The sequence below is a fragment of the Delphinapterus leucas genome, chromosome 2 (genome assembly GCF_059928025.1).
Source record: "Delphinapterus leucas isolate spDelLeu-1000000601 "Yukka" chromosome 2, BTC_Dleu_Yukka2, whole genome shotgun sequence".
NCBI lineage: Eukaryota > Metazoa > Chordata > Mammalia > Artiodactyla > Monodontidae > Delphinapterus > Delphinapterus leucas.
Window position 1 is genome coordinate 64,685,639 of NC_143130.1, and position 19,524 is coordinate 64,705,162.

The following is a 19,524-nucleotide window of genomic DNA, read 5'->3' on the forward strand; positions in this document are numbered from 1 at the left end:
CCCTCACCACCCACCTCTGTCCCAAGATCCTGGAGCAGAAGCCTGGGATAAAGGCAAAGCCAGACTGATGCCCCCTCCCAGCCCGGCCTTCAGCCACCCCCTCACTGAGTGGGGCCAGGGCTCCCACGCCTGCTGCTCTGCCAATCGATTGAATCTGCTCCCATCCTCGGGCGTGCCATGAATTTTTCATCAAAGGCCTGTAGACTTTGGGAAATGCACAATTAGAAGCCCCATCAATAATGCACCATGTGGAGGCATCGCTGCGCTCAGCCAGGCCCTAGACACGGCTGTCTTCCAGCCCTGCTCTGGCGGGGACAACGAGTGGAGCCCTCAGGGGGGGTCCATCGCTGGACGCAGAGTAAGTGTGGGATCCTGGGAGGTGGGGAGAAGCCGTACCCAAAGACTTGAGCCTGCCCCTTGCACCCCAGAGAGACCTGCCTGGTCTCAGGCGCTTCATCCATAAAATGGGTGCTAAGGAGCCCCCCACCCCTTAAAGCATAGTGAGGCACGGCTGAGAGTTGCTATGTGAAAACTAGGGTTCTTTGTGGGGCTGGGAGATGTCCTTCCTCTGTGGAGTCCAGGAAAGCAGGGTAGGCATCAGGCTGGGGTGGGGAGGAGGTCGAGGGGAGAACAGAGAAGCCTGGTGGCATTGGGCGGGGGTTATTCACCCAGCTTGGTGGTCAAGGTCCAGGGGGATCCCGGCCCCGCCCCCTCCAGCCTCACAGTGCAGCTCCCTTTCCAAGTGCGCTCTCCACCCCACGCATCTGCTTTCTGCAGCCTCAGAGCCAACTGCTGGGGGAAGAACAGAGGTTCTGTTCTGTCCTGCCTCGGTGCCTTTGCAGTTCCTGCACCAACAGGATGGAGGCGCCTTCACCCTGTCTCTGCAGATCTGTTCTAAAAGAGTCCACCTCCTGACAAAAGCCTGTCCACAGTCCTTGGTTAGAAGGGATGGCAGCTTCCTTTTCTGAGCTTCTAGAGCCGGAATCAGACAAGAGGCACTCACCGTGGGCGAGCACTGTTCTAAATACTTCGCATGGATCAATTTAGTTTCATCCCTCCGGTAACACAATGAGGCAGCTGCCATTAGACCCATTCTACAGAGTGGGGGAACGAGGCAGGAAGAGGTCAGGGAACTTGTTCCAGTGGGGGAGCTGGTTCCAGAGTCCACTCTCTTAACCATCTGCCCAGACTCTGGGGCTGGCTCTCCCGTCCTCAACTGGCCTTCAGGTCCACCAAGGCAGGGCTCGTGCTCCCCACTTCCTCACTCACTAGGGCTGGGATCTTGCCACTGCAGGGCCTGGTGCTGCCCTGCTCCCAGCTCAGGGAACTCAGAGCAGGGCATGCGGGCCTTATAATACCCACTGGCTGTCCTACTCCTCCCACCGCACAGGCTCCAAGTCTGGCTCCTACATCCTGAGGCTGTCCTCTCGAACGCTGCCCCTCCCTGCAGTAAAGCACATTGACACACAGGAGAGGAAAAGAGGGGACTGCGGATGAGGTGGTTTGTCCTGTTTCTTCTGGCATGTTGCTGTGTTTCTTTGGGCCCTGCCAGGTTACGGGCCTCTGCTCCAGCCTGGGAGGGGGCCCTTGGGCACCCAGGGCTCTGTGTCCCTGCACATGGGCCGTGTGGGACCTCAGACACAAACACCTGGAGGCCTGTCAAGGGCCCGTGGGTTCCCATTTCTAAAGCCCTCTCCTGGCAGAAATGCCATCAGTGGGCCTGAAACACACATGGAAGCCATGAATCACACGTCCCTCGCCTTGCACCCCCCCAGGCAAATCCCAGCTCCAGGCAACCCGGCAGGGTACGGCTTGGAGCTGTCCGTGGCAGAGGACTCACTATGATTCCCACAGCAACATTCACACAGGGGCCCTGCGCTGGGCCTGGGGCAGGGGTGGGTTGGGGGGACATGGGCAGGGAGCTGGGTAAAGCCCCTCCTTGGGTGCCTCCCAGGTTGTGCATTGCATTTGGCCCTAGTGAATCCACAGCCCACCCCCGAGACCTCCATGGCACTATTAGTAGGGAGCTAAGGAAGCGGGGTGGGGGGGGAGCGTTGCCCTCCATCTTTGGGGGGAGGGTGAGTACTGCTTTTCCCCCAACCCGGGCTAAGGATACTAGGGTCCATCTATTCAACACACACTGCCAGCAGCCCCATTAGGCCAGGCCCGTACTGGGCACCAGGAATACAGATGTGACCAAGGCTTGGAGCCTGTATCATCCCCGAGGAGCTTGTCTTGTAGTAGATGTGGCAGCAAACACAGGGTGACATGATATATCAGTATGGTCTGTGCATTAGTGGGGGAGCCTCTCAGCCAGGCCCTTCCCCCCACCAGGGTGCAGGCAGAGGAGTAAAGGGAGGGCATCCCAGAGCCCCAACGACTCTTGAAGGGTGAGAGGATAAAGGAGTAAAGGGGTGGGGTCCTGGCAGAGGAAACAGCAGGAGCAAAGGTGTGAAGGTGAGAAGCAGCCTGGCACACCGGGTGAAGTGCCGACAGTCAGGATGTGTGGGGAGGAGGGATGGTGAGAGATGAGGCTGGGGTGACTGCAGGGCCCAGTCACGGGGACTTTAATGCCTGGCCGAGGCCTAAGCATGGAGCCTGTTATAGTCAAATGAGGTGGGCTGGGCTGGGGTGAGATGCTGGCACCAAGCCTGACTATGAATTACCCAAGACCTTCCCAGGATAAGGCCTGGTTGCCTTGTAAACATGCCCAGTGAGCTGCAGAGGGCACCAGAGCCCAGAGAGGGCAAGAAATTGCCCTGCTTCCCACAGCCCCTTCGTGGCAGAGCCAGCTCAGCATTCATAGCTCTTCAGGGCCAGGAAAGCCAGACCGTCTCAGGGATCTGCGCGGAGAGCTGGAAGCACAGTCTATCAGAGTTGGAAGGGGCCGAGACCTTCTGGAGGAAAGGGTGGCCCTGACGGGGTAGGGTTGGGATGTTGGCTGCCAAGAACCTGGGATGGGGAGCCAGTCACAGGCATGCAAACTTAGGATGTTGCCCTTTCTCAGTTCCCTGGGTGGGCCACCTGCCCTGGCATCTTGGAGCCACCAGGCCATGCCCCACCTCGCCCTGGGGACTGGGCAAGTCTAGGCCCTGTACCACACTTGACACACACTGCTCATGGGAAACAGACTTGGCTGCGGCTTCTCAGCCCCCACCCACCCTATGGCTCAATGAAGTCCCTGTTCTTAGAGCAGGGACCTGAAAACCTCAGGCTGTGGGAGCCGGAGGTGGGACCAGGACCAGAGCCCTGCCTCTCAGCCCCCAGGGGTGGCCAGCCTTCTGCGGGATGGCTTGATTGGGACTAGAGGGCCAAGGCCCTGCCTGGCGGGGGAGGGCTCGGTGGTGGTCTGCAAAGGCCTCAGGTCAGGCACGGCTCACCAGGGTGAGGGGCTAGAGGTGGGGAGGGAGATTAAGGAAGAGGAGGACTTGACCTCACCTTCAGGAGTCCTAGACTGAGCGGGGTGGACAGTGCCCCAGCCTGTGGAGCCCCAGTCTGAGGGGAGGTGCTATGTCCCTGCCTTGGAGCATATCAGTCTGAGGGGGAGGCAGGACCCACACGCTCCCGATAAGGACGCATGAAAAGAACAGATGGTGCCAACAAGTGCAAATTAATTGAGCGAAGCCTGTGTACATAGGTGCTGTGAACAGGCAGGCTGACAGGCCCGGGAGGGGGTGGAGCGGGGACAGGGCAGGGAGCAGGGAGAAGCTATAACGAGCACTTATCGATGTCTGGCTGGATCTGCAGTCCCGAGGCTGGATCTGCAGTCCCAAGCACAGTTGTTGACAAAGCCTGTCTATAAATCTCCTGGCCATGTCTCTAGAAACCTTAATTACGCGGCCTCATTACCCCTCACACCTCAAGGCACAGGGGACCAGCCTGAGCCAGAGTGGCTGCTGACCCTGAGGCTGGCCTGTGACGGCCGGGCTAAGCTGCTGCAGCAAGAGATGCCCGGCTGGGATGCCTGGAGGGACACAGCTTAGGGTCCTGTGCCCCAAGGTGTGGGCGGAGGCTCAGCCTCCAGGCCAAGGGCAGGTGTGTGGAAGAGACTTTGGTGCCAGGGAGCTCAGGGTTCACATCCCGGTTTTGCCAGTTACTCTTGGCTCTGCCAAGCACTTGGCCTCTCTGAGCCTCAGTTTCATCATCTGTACAATGGGGACAGGGCTGGGTGAAGACTAAGTGGGCAGTGACCGTCCAGTGTCAAGCACAGTGCCCAGCACTGGTGCATGTGTAACACATGCCCTTCCCTCTCTTCTTGGTCACTCTGCTTGAAGCTACCGGGAAAGAAAGCAGCAGCCCCTCACGTGCCAGGAGCTGGCCTGGCACACTCAGCTAGACCTTGGTGTGCCTCCTGTTGAACATAATTTCACAGCATCTTTCAAGGCTACTCTCTGACCAGCAAGACAAAAAGAAGACCACTCCATAATCATGTTTGAACACAGATGAAACACGAACATTGTCCAAACCACACAGATGACGAGACAGCAGCCTTTCCTGGCTAATACGAGTGCCTGCTGCTTCTTTACCAAGGACAGTTGCAGCCTCGTTGTTCCCCTGCCCCCTGGATAAGAATCACTAAAATCCCCACTCATAGAATTATCCCCCCTCCTGAGAGCATCTGACCAGAGCAAAGCCTTATGTCCTTGAACTCTCCCCTGAATCACCTAACAGGAGCCTGAGTCCTTTATGTCCTTTCCCAACACACCTTCCTAATACCCTCCACCCACCTTCTTGGTTGTCTTTGGTTGGAAGGAATTGAGATTATTAGTAGAACATCATCTCTTTAGATTAGCGTGCTCCAGGCCTGAATTCTAGACTCTCATTTACACCCTCCCCCATCTCATCTTCTGTGAAGGTGTGTGCCCACTGCTTCCCATTCAGTGTTTCCTCCCTAGGCCAGGAGAAAAAAAGCCCTGGAGCAGGCCTGTGGAGGGAAGAGGTCTCAGGGCCACCTTCCAGATCTCTGGTGTGGGGGAAGGAGCCCCAGGCTGGACATCTGGGCCTCTTGTGGGACTCAAGGTGGGGGGGAAGACAATCTGGAGCTGAGAGAGGGACAGTGATTGGGGGAGAGACTAGGGTGACAGAGGAGCTGAAGGTGGGGCCTCTCTTCCTTCTTCCCAGGGCTCACCTTAGCCCCTGGAAAGCCAGCACCGGGAAGAGTCCTCTGCTCCAAGTGCCTAGGCCTGATGTGCCAGAAGGGGCCAACTCCCAGGGGGAGGCTGGCATGGATGGGCAATGCCTCAGTGTAGTTGGGAATGGGCAGGTGTAGGTCCCCATCCCTGGGAGCTCACTAACCTTTTCTCTGCCTCTCTGGTCCCATCTAGATTCTTTTAAAAAGGCTGTTATGGTTTCTGCCCCCCATCCTCAGTGACTGGATCCTTTCTGGCTGGTTCTCCCTGCCTGCCTCCAGCCCAGCCCTGAAGTGCTGAAAACTGTGCTCCATTTCTGCCAGGCTCTGGGCTCACCCCATAGTTTCACAGAGGGTTTCTACTCTCAGACTCCTGGGCGATGCTTCTGGAAATCTGTGTTACACTTTGCCTTCGGAGCCTTGAGTCACAAGGTCCTTTCAGAGCCCCTTCTCACCTGGCTGGTGACCCAACCTCTTTTAGCCACTTTGCCCTCATGGCTCGCCCCCCTCCCATCCCTGGGAATCCCCCTGGGCCCTAGCCCTCACAGACGCAGGCAGCAATGAGGGGAGGGGTTTCATGAGCGGATGCTCCCATTGCCTGAGGGCTCCTTCTCTACCCAGTGTCTCTAGGTACCTATGCCCCCGTCTACTTCAGGCCCAGGGTTCAGTCTCAGAATGCAAATCCTGATTAGTCAGACCTGTCCCAAGCACATCTCCAGTCCTGCCTCAGGGCCAGCTCCCCTCCCACTTTTAAGGTCAGGCCCCAAGCCCGTCCTGCTGAGATGGCAGTAAGATCACTCACTCCACAGAGGATCTGGGAAGGTCTGGGGTGGGTAAGGCAGAGACCCATACATGGTGGAGGAATGTATTCCCCAAGGGAGTGGCTGATGTTCATCTGATATGAGGGTCTTGGAGGGGCTGAGAGAGAGGAAATCTGGCCTCCCCCCATGCCCCAGACTCTCCCATACTGTCCTTCTCACCTCCTGCTATGAATGTTAAGGCACCAGAGGCCCTTCACAGCTCACAGAACCCTTTCCAGGCACCACGGGGTTTTTGTAGCCAGCCTGTGGGGTAAGCGTTATCATTATTTCCATTTCACAGCTGAAAGACTGAGGTTCCTATAGGTGCTGGCTGGGTGCTGAGTGGGAAGCAAACTTCCTGCCTCTGATCCAGACCTGTCTTCTCCCCTGGGCCATGTGGCTCCTTAGGAAGGGACATTTTATGCGTCCGTGGACCCATTTACGGAGCACCTACAGTGTGCCAGGCCCTCCAGAGTGTGGGTGGGGAAAGGATATAAGGCAGAGAGAGCAGAGGAGCAAAGGCCTGGAGCTGTGAGTATGATTGGAGTTGGGTGTGGGTAGAATATTCTGGGTTGGGGCACAGGCTTCAGAGGTCACAGGGGTCATCAGGCTGAGGGGCTCATGCAGCAGGTGAGGGAACTATTGGAAGGGTTTAGAGCAGGGACAACACACCTGGTGGCTGTGTCCTAGGGTGGAGGCGGTCAAGCGGGCAGGACGGCTCCATCTGGACTGGCTCCTGGACTGAGCCAGCTTCCTGAGGGAGCCCCTCTGGCACTCCACAGGAGCTCCAACTTCTTAAAGGAGAAGGTGGGAGGGAGAGAGGCCTTCATCTTGGCCTCCACAAGACTCTCCCCCACTGGTGAAGCAGGCCTCAGAGTGCGCTCCCCACCCAACCAGAGGAGGGACCCTGAGATGCCTCCAGTCTCCCAAACCAGCCTTCTGAGGGGCTCCAGTCACCAGGTCCTTGCCCTTGCTGGCCCTTCGATATTCCTGAGCCACTATCCAGCCATCGCCTGGGTCTACCACATGGAGGTGGATTTGCATATCTGAGAGTAGAAAAAATTCTGCCGCAGAAGCTTATCGCCATCAGGGCTGCTGAGCTCCCTTTTGTCTGTCTGAGTAAGAACTGGCTAAAGGCTGAAGGATAATTAGTCCCCTGTGGGCAACGCTGTCCCCCCTCCTTGAAGATTTAAAGGCACAGCCCACCTACTCAACCTGCTTCTCCTCGCCACAGTTCCCACTGGCATCTCGGCCCCTCTCCTGCAGCCCCTCCCAGCCCAGCTGCTCAGTCCTGGTGGCGCTGAGGAGGGGAGGTCCGCTGCTGGAGGAACGATGAATGGGCATTTTATCTGATTAAACTGGGAGTGAACTGGCTCTTCTCTATTATCTTTGGACCTGATTGGATATTTAACACCAAATGTAGTGTGTGTCAGTGCATGTGTGTGTGTGTGTGTGTGTGTGTGCGCGCGTGCGTGTGCATGTGCATGAACTGGGTTTTCTAGTCCACGTTAGGAGGAAATTGGATTGTACTGAAAAGCATTTAATCTGAGCTCAGGACCCCACCCTAATAGAGTCACTGAGCTAGGGGAGGGACAGTTCTGCTCTTAGCCCTGGACAGGAAGGGGCCCTGCCCTGGAGCCTGTGTGTTACAGGATCCTGCTCTGGCCCTCCTAGGGCTGCACCCTCCCCATGGGGTGAGAGGAGTTGGTGAGGCCAAGGGATGTGCCCATCCAGAGCCTGAGTACTGTTCTAGACCACACCCCAGTACAGGGGACCCCAGAATCCTCTCCTGCTTCCAGGGCCTCTCCTCCTAAAGGGGACCGTGCACTCTTACACAGGCGAAAGGTCTCACAAGATCACTGGGTCATTAGGGTGTGGGACTGAAACTGAGCTGCATGAGGAGGAAAGGGGATGTCTCCTGCTAGATATGAGGGGACTGGGGCAGGGGGCTGGGAGCTGCTCTCCCCATGTCGCCAGGGTCCAATGTGGAATCCAAGAATCCTCTGAGGTGGTTTCTAAGATATATTTGTCAAGGTAGAAGAATAGAACATGTATAATAGTTTGTGGGCTCCAGCTTGATTTATAATTTTTCCTTATCTGTGGTATAGGTAATGTGGTGTGTAGACCTCCACATGTATTCTCAAAGGTTTGGAGTGGGCCTGGGGAGGGGACCTGCAGCCACACAGCTCTGTTTTGGGGGTTTAATAGAAACTAAGGCAGCCATCCCACCCAGACAGGCTGGGAAGACGATGAGTCAAACTCACCAGGCTCTTGATTTGAGTCATGAGGCTTGGCCAAGGCAGCTGCAGGAGCAGGCACTGGGATGAAACCCCAAACCTGTGTTGGACCAATGAATGCTCTCCCACAGTCTTGCCCTGCGGCCCTGGGAGGGTTACTGAGCTACCAGCCGTTCCCCCAACTGTAAAATGGGGATGATCATCGGATGTCCTTCATCAGATTGGCGCAAGGATGAAACAAGATTATGACAAAGTTCTGGGAGCAGAGTAAGAGCTCAATAAAGATTGATGGATGTAATTAGTATTATTAAAAGGTGGGCTAAGCTGCCCGTTTGCAGAAGGGATGGGCCCCATTTCCCAGGCTAGCAGATCTGTCCCAGTCCCCCCTGGTTCTGTAGTCCCCCCTCCAACCCTCACCAATCGATGATTTGAGCCCTCAGCAATTTATGGCCTCATCATCTTGGCTTTATTTACAGGGAGAGCCGCACTCCTGCCCCGCCCACCCACCATTTAATCAAGGAACTGAGATGGACAGTGATACAGGGCAGCAAGAGCCATCTCACTAAGGAGCGGAGCCAGGAGGCTGTCCTATCTCCGCCTGCCTTGTTTGCCGGGATGAAGGAGCAAATCATCAAGACCAGGCTCCTCACTCCACAGAGGAGGAGGCTGAGGCCCAGAGAGGGAAGGGGGTCAAACAGGGTGACTCCTCAAGTCAGTGGCAGAAGAGAAACTGGACCCCAGGTCTCCGGATACCCTTCCTGTCCAGTGCTCTCTCAGCTGTTGATTATCTCTCTTCTGGGGACCGCTGCCCCAGTGGCCCTCTCATCCGCATCTCCTCTGAGCCCAATCTTTGGGTGCTTGGGGCTAGGCCCTGATTTGGCCAATCCCCATTTTATAGACAAGGAAACTGAGGTGCAGAGAGGGAAAGGACTAGCCCGAGGGCCCCACAGTGTCTCTTGGTGAGATCCTAGGCCAGGGTTCCATCTGGGAGATACGGGGACACACACACACACACACACACACACACACACAAACACACACACATAATCTCCACTCATCAGATTGCTCTTGCAGGAACAAGTTCACCCACCTACACTTCTCTTCTACCAGCAAATCAAAGATCTATTGTGGTTTTCATACTAACAACCACTGACAACAGTGCCATCTGTGTACCCTGCCTGGCATTCCATATAAAGTGTGCCCTGCCTGGCAGTGGAGGTTAGAGTTAGGTACACTCCCCTCTGTGCTCCTACAATCCCCTGAGCAGACTGCACCCCAGTCCCGGCTACAACTCTCCTCCACTGAATTCTGATGTGTCTCTTCTGCTGAATGGGGGCTTCCTGAGGACAGAGACCTTTGTAGGGAGTTATCTTTATGTTACTGTCACTTAGCCTGGGGACAAGCTTCTGGAGAGGGATCAAAAGGGAAGGTCTGGGACTTCCCTGGTGGCACAGTGGTTAAGAATCCGCCTGCCAATGAAGGGGACGCGGGTTTGATCCTTGGTCCTGGAAGATCCCATATGCTGCAGAGCAACTAACCCTGCAAGCCACAACTACTGAGCCCGTGTGCCACAACTACTGAAGCCCGTGTGCCTGGAGCCCATGCCCCACAACAAGAGAAGCCACTGCAAGGAGAAGCCCTCGCACAGCAACGAAGACCCAACACAGCCAAAAGTAAGTAAATAAATAAATTTTTTTTTTTTTTAAAAAAGGGAAGGTCTGGGTGAGTTGTGCCACCTCCCCCTTTCTCCCTCCATCTCAAAGGACCCCATGAATGCAGTGACTATTAATATGCTTCGGGCAAGTGGACCGCCTTTCATAGTTTCCAATGCACTGCCATCCACTCTCTTGTAAACGCACTCAAAAGCCTCAAGAGTAGAGTAGGGGGAGAGTATTCCCTCCTTTTAACAGATGAGAAGGCCCAGAGAGGTGGAGTGACTTATCCAAGATCACACAGCTCCTGAGTGGTGGAGACAGGACTCAGACCTGCTATAGCTGCACAGATGAGTAGATGGGTCTGCAGTGGGAGAGAACAGGGCTTGGCACATGGTAGGTGCTCAGAAAGCTGGACGAATGAGTGGATGAATGAACAAGTGAGTGTAAAGTCAACAGGGGAGGGGAGTGGCTCAGGGTGTGTGGGGGTCAGGGAGTGCTTGACATTTTTTTCCCTGTGCTCACATGCCCCCTTCTTGGCTCCTCAAGCCCTGCTCAGACTTGGGGCAGAGCTCTTTCCCTTTCCCAGCCCCCCGGGGAGGTGCCACTTTCTCACCCGTCTCCCCAGGTTGTCTCACTTCCTTTGGCCTCTGCAGGCTCCTCCTCAGTTAGGCTAAGGGCCTTCTCCTTGGAAGCATGCCTCCCCATCTCCAGATCTGCCCCTGATGTCTGTGAGGCCCAGGACAGGGGCATAAATGGAGGTTCCCTGCAGGTGCCCACCCTCCCCCCTAAACAGCCATCGCCTGATCCTATGAAAGTATCCCTGAAAGTATTTGACTCTTGGGAGGATAGACTTTGGGAAGAGGCCTGCAAGGCCCTCAGAAGCAGGCTCAGGTCCATTTGGGCAGGAAATTCTGGGGTCTTGGATACCTAAAGACTGGTCTAGATTGTGGGGCTTGGGCTCCAGAGTACATTTACCTGGCCTTGTGGACCCCTTGCTCTATGGGGAGAGATGAGGCTGGTGGAGGCCCAGAAAGGGCCCTCTAAATCATCTAAGGATGGTATCCCTCTCCCATCCTGTCTAATACCTGTTCCATGGCCCTGGGGACCTTTCCTGGAGTCAAGGCCACTTGCCCCTCTGGTCAAGTTGGTCAGAAAAACAAGCCCACTCCAGCAGCCAGTGGCTTTCCCTGGCTGGTCAGCCCTGGGCTCCCCACCAGCTCCAGGGACCTGGCAGGGGTGGGAGATGGTGTGGGGGGAGTGAGCCCACAAGTGAGAGAGACGTGGAGTGCGGAGGTGGAGCCAGCCTGCAGTGGGCGTTGCTCAGCCATGCTCATGCGCGCGCGTGCGCACGCGCGCGCGCGCGCGCGCACACACACACACACACACACACACACACACACACCAAAACAATAAATCGACAAACACTTAATCTCTCTGCAAATTGAAACGGAGCTATAAATATCCACTGTATCCCAGCAGCTGAGTTATGAGTCTCGTTTATTAATCTCTTTAGTCCCAGGTGATGGATGGAGGAGGAGAATGGCCCACCGGGGCGATTCCGGGGATGGGGGGAGGAGGGAGGAGAAGTGGGTGAGGGGTCTGGGAGTAGCCCTTCTGGAGGAGGGGTCAGAGCCGGGAGGCCTGGGGCATGTGTGCTTTCCCCCCTTTTATTCTCCACCTCGGAAAGCTCCATCAACACAGTGACCATTAATAAGCCTCCTGGCAAAGTGGACAGCCCTTTACAGTTTCCAATTCACTGTCATCCACTCTTTTGTTATTCCTTCCCACCGCCTCAAGAGGTTGGGGTGGTGGGGGTGGGAATCTCTTTCACTTAACGATAAGGAGACAGGCCCAGAGAGATGGAATGATTTATCCAAGGTCACACAGCTCTTGAGTGGTGGAGACAAGCTCAAACCTGCTAGAGCTGCACGAATGAGAGGAAGCCGGAGGAAGGTCTGCAGGGAGAGATAACAGAGACGCACAGGAATGCGTCTCAAATGCTTGGTAAGCACCTTTCTCTCTCTGTCTCTCTCTGTCTCTCTCTGTCTCTGTGTCTCTCTCTGTCTCTGTCTCTCTCTCTCTGTAGGAACTGGAGGAGGAAGAGAAGGACAGAGAGGAAGAGGAGTGGAGCTGGTGAGTGCTTTCAGCCAAGCCTGGGAGCTGCGACGACAGTTGCACCCTCACAAGATTTATTTTTAGAAAGCTCCCGAGTGCCAACATGCAGGGCTCACCACTCGGGCTGCAGGAGTGCAGGGGAGGAGACGAGGAGGGCTGGGGTCCTCAGAAGACTTCCTGCCTGCAGGAGCTAGGCCTGGGATGGGAGTGGGGTCCGGTGCCTGTGTGTGATGAACACGTGAGGACAGGTGGACAGAACAGGGGTGCTTGTAGAGTGACAGGGACAGAAGACTGACCTGGCACATGGGACCACAAGCACTGGGCGGTGGAGTCGGGACTGCTGAGACTGGGGTGTTGGAGCAGGAGGGATGGGGTGACAGTGATGTTTCTGGAAACACCTGGTGGCCTGTAGGGGGCACGGAGTCAGGGCCCTCTGATTGGAGGCTGTTGAGGTGGGCACCAGAGGGCTGTGCTTTCCTTATCTCTGTCTCCATCTGTTTCTCTTGTATTTTCTCTCCCTCTTGTGGTCCAAAGATCTGGGTAGAGCTCAGACTCTCAGGGACCTGGGTGATCAGCCTCCCAGGTTGGGCTCGGTGTCACTCTGGTTTATGGAGGCCAACCCCAGGCTCCTGGGCTTTGTGATGCCAACACCCTGAGCTGACGTTCTTGCTACTAGGTGCCACTGACGTCAGTAGTGTCCATACTCAGGCGACCACTGCTGGCGGCTGCCTCCTGCTCAGGACCCATCACCTGCCACCAGGTGGTGCCCAGGGAGCCGAGGTCGGGCCTGAGCTTCTCAGCCTCACCAGTCTGCAGACATCCTCCTGGGCCAGAGCCAGGGGGCAGGACCAAGGCTCCAGGAGCCCCAGGGGACTTTGGAACATCTGCTCCAACTTCCTCTGCTGACAGAGGAAGGGACTGGGGCCCAGAGAAGGGCAGGGAGTTCAAGGTCATTTCAAGGAGGTGGTGATAGTGCTGTGAGCGCAGGGGAGGGTGTGGAGCTGGGCTGACGGGCGGAGGGTATGTGTCCTGTGGCTGTGGGGTGCTGAGGGGGCTGAGGGTGTAGCCATCATGAAAAGAGCGGGGCTGGGGCAGGGGAGGGCCCACGCCATGACCACATCCTGATTTGCCTAGGACTATCGGGTTTAGCACTGCAAGTCCTATGTCCCGGGACCCCTCAGTCCTGAGAAAACAGGGATGGTTGGACACCATAGGGCCACGCCGGGCATACTCACAGGACCAGGCTCACAGGTGTCTCTGCTATACTGCCAGCCCTTTCTGAAGGCCCCTCACCTGTTCCATTTGACCCTCAGAAGTAGGTAAGGCAGGTAAGCAGCTCTTTTCTCTTACAGACAGAAAAATCAAGGCTCAGAGACACAAAGTGCTCTAAGTCACCCCGGGAAGGCATGGGAAAGCCAGCACTTCTCCCCATGGCTGGGAGGGAAGCAGTCCCTGGGCTGGGAAGCCTGCCCTCCTGTCACCTGAGCCCCAACCTCCGCTGCTGTGTGACCTGGGAGGAGCCACAGCTTCTCTGGCCTTCCTTCTTCTCCTTCTCCTTGAAATGGGGCCCTTTGTCCCGAGGAGCTGAAGTCAACCTACCAGGTTAAATGGCGGTGAGGACAGCTGGAGAAGGGGACGCTAAAAAGCCAGGAGGTGAGGGGGATCAAGGGATCATTCTGGGCTCAGCAGACTCAGGAGTGGGAGAGAAACAAAAGTGTTATGTTCAGAGCAGGGCGGGCACGTGGGGACCAGGAAGGGGAGAGATGAAGGGAGGGGTTTAGGCTTCCAAACAGAGAATGAAAGAAATGAGTTATGCCAGTGTGATGAGGTTGGGGAAACTCCACTGAATCTTTAAACAACCCTCGTCAATTTTTCATCTGCCGGTGTGAGGGCCCTCTGGTCTGCCACAAATCTCCTCTGAGCAGTGGAGGAAAGGAGGGAGGGAGGCGGAAAAAAGGGGGCTGGGGGAGAGAGAGAGAAAGAAAGAAAGGCAAATATTTACTGGCTACTGTGCACCTACTCTGTCACTCCTGCCTGCCGGGGAGCTCCCAGAGCTCAGAACCTTGGCCTCTTCCCACCCCACCTGCCTCACTGTTGGGCACAGGGCTGGGCACCTGGCGGAGGGGGGGGTGTGTCTCTTTCCCTGGCTGATTGGAGGAACTGCTGATACAGCTGCTGGGGAAGGGGAATCTGCGCAGCGGCAAGGGTTTTACAAGCCCTGGTGAATGGAGCTGGCTTGTCTGGAGGCCGCATGGAACCCCTCATCTCACCGGCTCTCACCGGTGTCAGAAGACATTGCCTGGCTCAGCATGAGGTGGGCTCAGGGAATCTAGGGGGTGAGCGGGGAATGCTTACACGTTGTATAGTGTTTGGAGAGTTACCATGTGTGGGATGTCTCTTAATATCACATTCTTCACCCTCACTTAAAAGCCCACCTCTTCCAAAAAAGACTCCCTGGGCTGCTCAGAAGGGAGGTGAAGGCTTCCTCTAGTTGTGCCCAGGCCTTACACTTGACCCAAGGTCATACCCACAAGATGCTGACCCTGGAGGGTCCACTCAGGACTGGAACTTTGCACCCACTTTGATAGAATGGAACTTGAAAGGCCTGTGTCAAAATCAGATGTCCCGGATAAAGGGAGGAAGAATTGACTGGACTGAAGGCAGATCCAAGGGCACACTGTGGGTAAGGGCGTCCGGGGGTGGTGGTGGGGTGGGACTGGCAGGACCCAGGGCAGCGAGCATCTGTGGCATTCTGTCCGAAGAGAGGGTACAAACCCTGGTCTCCTCCACTCCTTTCTCTGTTCCCAAGGTGATCCTTTCTCCAGAAAGTGTTCAATTTTCTATTAAGCTCTGGAGGAAATCAGTGGCAGAATTGTTTCTTGAGCTCTGGGGAGTGTGCTACAAGACCAGACACAGACTAAGGCACTCCTGGAATCGAGAGGCTCACAGCCCGGATACAGTGGCCGAGAGCTGAGGGACACAGTTAATCGTTTGCTCACTGCACGATCACTGCCATGTCACTGGGGCCCACTGTTACACCCCCGGGCTCTGCTGCTGGTGGCCACTCCCTGACCGCACGTCCAGGAGTCACACACCTTGCGACAGTGCCATTGCCACCCCGATGTGTTCTAGGGCACTCAGGTATTTTCCATGTTCTGTGACTCTGTCTACAGTGTGCGCGCTGTATTCCGTGCTTATTGCCGTGTTCTACGGCTGCGTCTTCCGGTCGTGCAGTGTTGTGTGATATCATTGTACGGCTTGGGTCTATTGCTATGCAGCTACACTCCACTGCTCCTGCGCCGTGTCCTATAGCTTGTCATTGTGTCTGTTGGTCGCATGAGCTCGCTGACTGCTATGTAATTTTGTTTGGTTGCTATGGAACAGTGACCCGTTGCTTCATGCTACCTGTCATGGAGCTGTGTGCTGTTGCTACCCACCCACGTTCTAGTGCTTGTTACTGGGCTCTACTGGCTGCATCAGTGTTTGTCTGGCTCCTACTCTGGTCCTTCTGGGCTCTGCCTAGGGGCTTGGAACCGGAGCTGGGGGCTGAGTCTCTAGGACCCAACCGAGGCAGAGGTGGGAATAACCAGCATGGTAAATCTGTGGTGACAGACAGACAGAGAAGAATGATGCGCTGGAGGACTGAGGCAGGGGTGGAGGGTAAATAGGATGAAGCCAAAAGCCAGGAACAAGGAGGGAATAAGATGGAGGCTGGGCCTGGGACAGGCTGGGATGGGCAAGGGAGAGGGGCAGGCCTGCTGGGCCCCAAAGCCTTCACCTCCATCTGTGTAGGGTCAGGCCTGGCCTGGGCCCTGGAGCCCAGAGATGAGGAAGGTGGTGGCTGAGTGTACCTAAGTCAACAGCAAGCTAGGGAGAGCAGCCAGTGCTTGTGATCTTGCCAGGTGCCCAGCAAGGGGAGGCTAGAGGGACCAGCCCCCCAATGGGAGTGCTGGGGTGATACCCAGACAGGGCATGCTTGAATTAGTTCTTCATATAGACACAACTCACAACGTCTCTGACGGGGTAAAGGGCAGCCTTGAGCCCCCTTGTTCATACTCAGAGCCTCCCCAAATCCTGTCTTAGTGCCCTTGGGCCACTTATTTCTCCTCCTGCCCTCTGTTTACTCAACCCCTTGCTCAAAAACGGTTCTTCCTCATGGCTAACCTTGACTTCTCAAATGCAGTCTAGTTTCATCTCCATGGTTTAATCCTTTAGAGAAGATCCACACTAGCTGGCCTACTACCCGAGTTATTATGCTTTAAATATTAAAGGATGTGAAAAGTATATATATTGTTTGAATTGCTCACCTATTGGATCCATCCTATACGTCAAGGCCCTTTCCCCTCAGCTCTGCTTTCTTCTCCTTCTTTCCCCCATTCTCACCATCGACAATATCACCATCGCATTTTATAAGCAGAATGAAGATTCCAACTCAGCCGATTCCAACCCTTTCTACATCTTACCTCCCCAAGCAAATATATAATATTGAGTCATCTCTAATTTCTCTCAAATAACCCAGACCCTGAGACTCACTGACCTCCACACAGACCTTGGATCCTTTGCCAAGCAGAAATGTTCACTGGACTCCAAACCAGAGAAGGCCTGCCGTGCACGGTACCAGGAGTGGGGCCCCTACTGCTCCCTTGGGTCCAGCACCCAGTGGCTGAGATGAGAGGCTCATCCTACTCCCCGGGGTAGTGTGAGATCTGCATCTGACGGTGAGGTGAGGGCCTCCCTGGGTGATGCCTGAGGCTTGGCTGGCTTGGCATCCCAGGGGAGGCTCCCAGAGCTGGAGGGGTGAGGGGAGGAGAGAGCCCTGAGCTCTCTGCAGGGTTGTGACCAAGGAGGGATGCCTTCGTCTTTCCCCTTCCTTCCTGTCTGCCTTTCCCCTTCCATGGCGCCTTCCCTTTTCCTTCCTTCCCTGGCCTTTCCCCCTCCTTCTTTCTCCCCTGCACTACCTCTGCTCAGAGGCACAAGAGGGGCGTCATGAGGCCGGGCTGTGGAGGCAGCAGGCATTGGTTTATTCATGCTGCCCAAAGCCTCCAATGGCAGGTCTGAATCTTTATTTTCAACCCAACTGATGGCTGAGCTGGCAGGTCAGGCCCGGGAGCCGCCTTCCCGAGGGGCAGAGGTGAGAGGAGTGAGTGTAGAAGATGGCCTCGGAGTGCTCTGGACCTGCCAGGGAGGGTCCCATTTGGGGTGGGCAGGGACGTTCCATGTGGGAGCATCCTGGGTACATCCAGCAGACAGCACCTTTCCTATTCGTCCTATGGAACATGTTCCAGGAAGGTGCAGAAGTGCCAGGGGAAGATGCGAAGGCTGTCGGTGGAGAGGGTCAGGTCCTGGGAGGAGCAGGCCCTGGGCTTCCCTATGGGTCAGTGGCCTTGGCTCCAGCCTTTTCTCAGGATCTTCTGGAACAGCGTTTTCCATGGGATCTGCTGTGGACGAAGGGAAGAAGTCACTTATGAATTCACCCATGGTGGTTGGGACAGGACTTCAATTGGAGCCTTTGACTGGACTGTCTTTCCGGTGGCCTGTCCTGGAGCTTTCCGCATCAAGGGGCTAGGACTCAGCACTGAGCCCTCAACAAATTAAGGCATCACCTCGGTCGGCTGCCTGCACCATCCCTCTCCCAGCATCTTGTCAACTGGTAACGGGAAGCCAGACCAACTCCCACAATCAAGGGTAGAGATTCTGTGACAAAAGACAATATCCTCTTTGCTTTGAGTCCTACTTTCCTCTTTCAAAAGTTAAAACTAATCTTTCTGGGGCTTCCCACTACCCAGAGGACAAGCTCTCGAGGAAGTTCTTAGTTGATGGCTACTTGAGTCAGAGGAACCCAGTCTTACAAGTGTTGCAGGGGTTGTTTTGAAAGAAATCACCTGAGAGTTCCATTCAAAGGTGAAGAAACTCTGTAAGATGAAGACTCCGCACCTTCCACCAGTTTAGGGTGACTCATACATAGAGTGTGCCTAAAGGGAAGGTCCACTCGCCACCCAAGGAGTGAACAGCTCACAGGTGGCAGGCAAGCCCCTTCTCCAGGCCCCATCCCCGCTCTGGCCCTCCTGGCCCTGGAGGGGAGACACTCACCATTGCTCGGGACATCTTGGGCACCTGAGGCTCTTCCTCTGCTTCCTGAGAAGTGGATGTGTTGGAGCCAATTGTGGAGCTCACTGTGGCCTTGGACCAGGACTCACGGATGGTACCCAGCTTCTCGTCTAAGATCTTGGGGTCCAGGATGGGCAGAACCTTGCTGTTGTTTGGTGTCAAGAAGTTTTCCGGCCTCTGGGAAGAGAAGGTGCAGAGACATTGCTCTGTGCCTTTCTACCATCAGCGTGCCTTTCTATACCCCGCAAGCCTCTCCTCCTCATGGCTCAGGAGGCCCTGCCTGCTTGGGCCCTGTCTACCTCCCACCACCTGGCCCCTTGCTCACTGTGCTCTAACCACACTGTCCTTGCCTTTTCTCCAACAAGCAGAGCTCTTTCCTGCCTCAGGGCCTTTTTATCTGCTGTTCTCTCTACCCAGAGAGCCTCACGGGTCTTTACATGCCTGTCCCCTTCTCATCATTCAGGTCTCAGCCCAGATGTGATCTCAGAGAGGCCTTGCCTTTGAGATAGAGGCCCACCCCACCTAGAGTAACCCCTCCTCCAATATACTCTATTCACATTATCCCATTTTACTGTGTTCACAGTACTTACTCTACCAGAAAATTCATTTCCAAAAAGTGTGTTTACTTGTTGACTGTCTGCCTTGCTTCTCCACTCTCCACACTCGAAAGCAAATTACCTGTAAGCTGGGAACTCGTTTATCCCTAGTGTCTGCCTCATTGTAGGTACTCAAGAAATATTTGTTGAAAGAATAAACAAACCGTGCCATCTATGACTCCCACCCTTGGTGCAGTAACAACAGATTCGAAAATCTCCATGCTCCTTTGACACCCTTTGCTGTGTAGACTTGCTTTCCATTCCATCTCCTCGTCATCCTCTCATCCTCTCACCCACTAAACAGTGCCTCTTCTCTCTCTGCTCTGATGGGCCTCTTTTTCCAGCCATGTTCTTTTTCCTAATTCTCTTCTTCCTCTCTTGACATGACTGCCACTCTCATCTCTGCTTGTTTAGAATTTAACCCCACTCAAATACCAGCCCTTCCAGGAAGCCTTCAGGGCCTCCACCCACACTTGCTCAAAGCTTTTCCGGGTTCTCCCAGCCCAGCAGCTGGCTCTCTCTGCTCTCACACTGTCCTCTAATTCCAGGTTTATTTGCCATTGTTGTTTTTCTGACAAAACTTTAATTTCCTCGGGCTTAGGGACATGTCTTATACTCCCTCTGGGGAGAGGTTATTTGAAAGCTCTGTTGGAAATCCATGGTTAGCCCCCAAAATGTGCCCATTGTTCAAAGAATCATGCAGACTCAGGTTGGTAGGGACCTCAGAGATGACCCGCTTCCACTCTATGTCAGCTGTTGGAATCCTGTCTTGACCACACAGTAGACAAATAGTCCACTGTCTAGAGTGTTGTGCTAGAAAGAAGCAAACAGAACAATGGGCAAAGTGCCAACAAAGACAGATGTGCTCAGGGTTAGAAGTGCCCA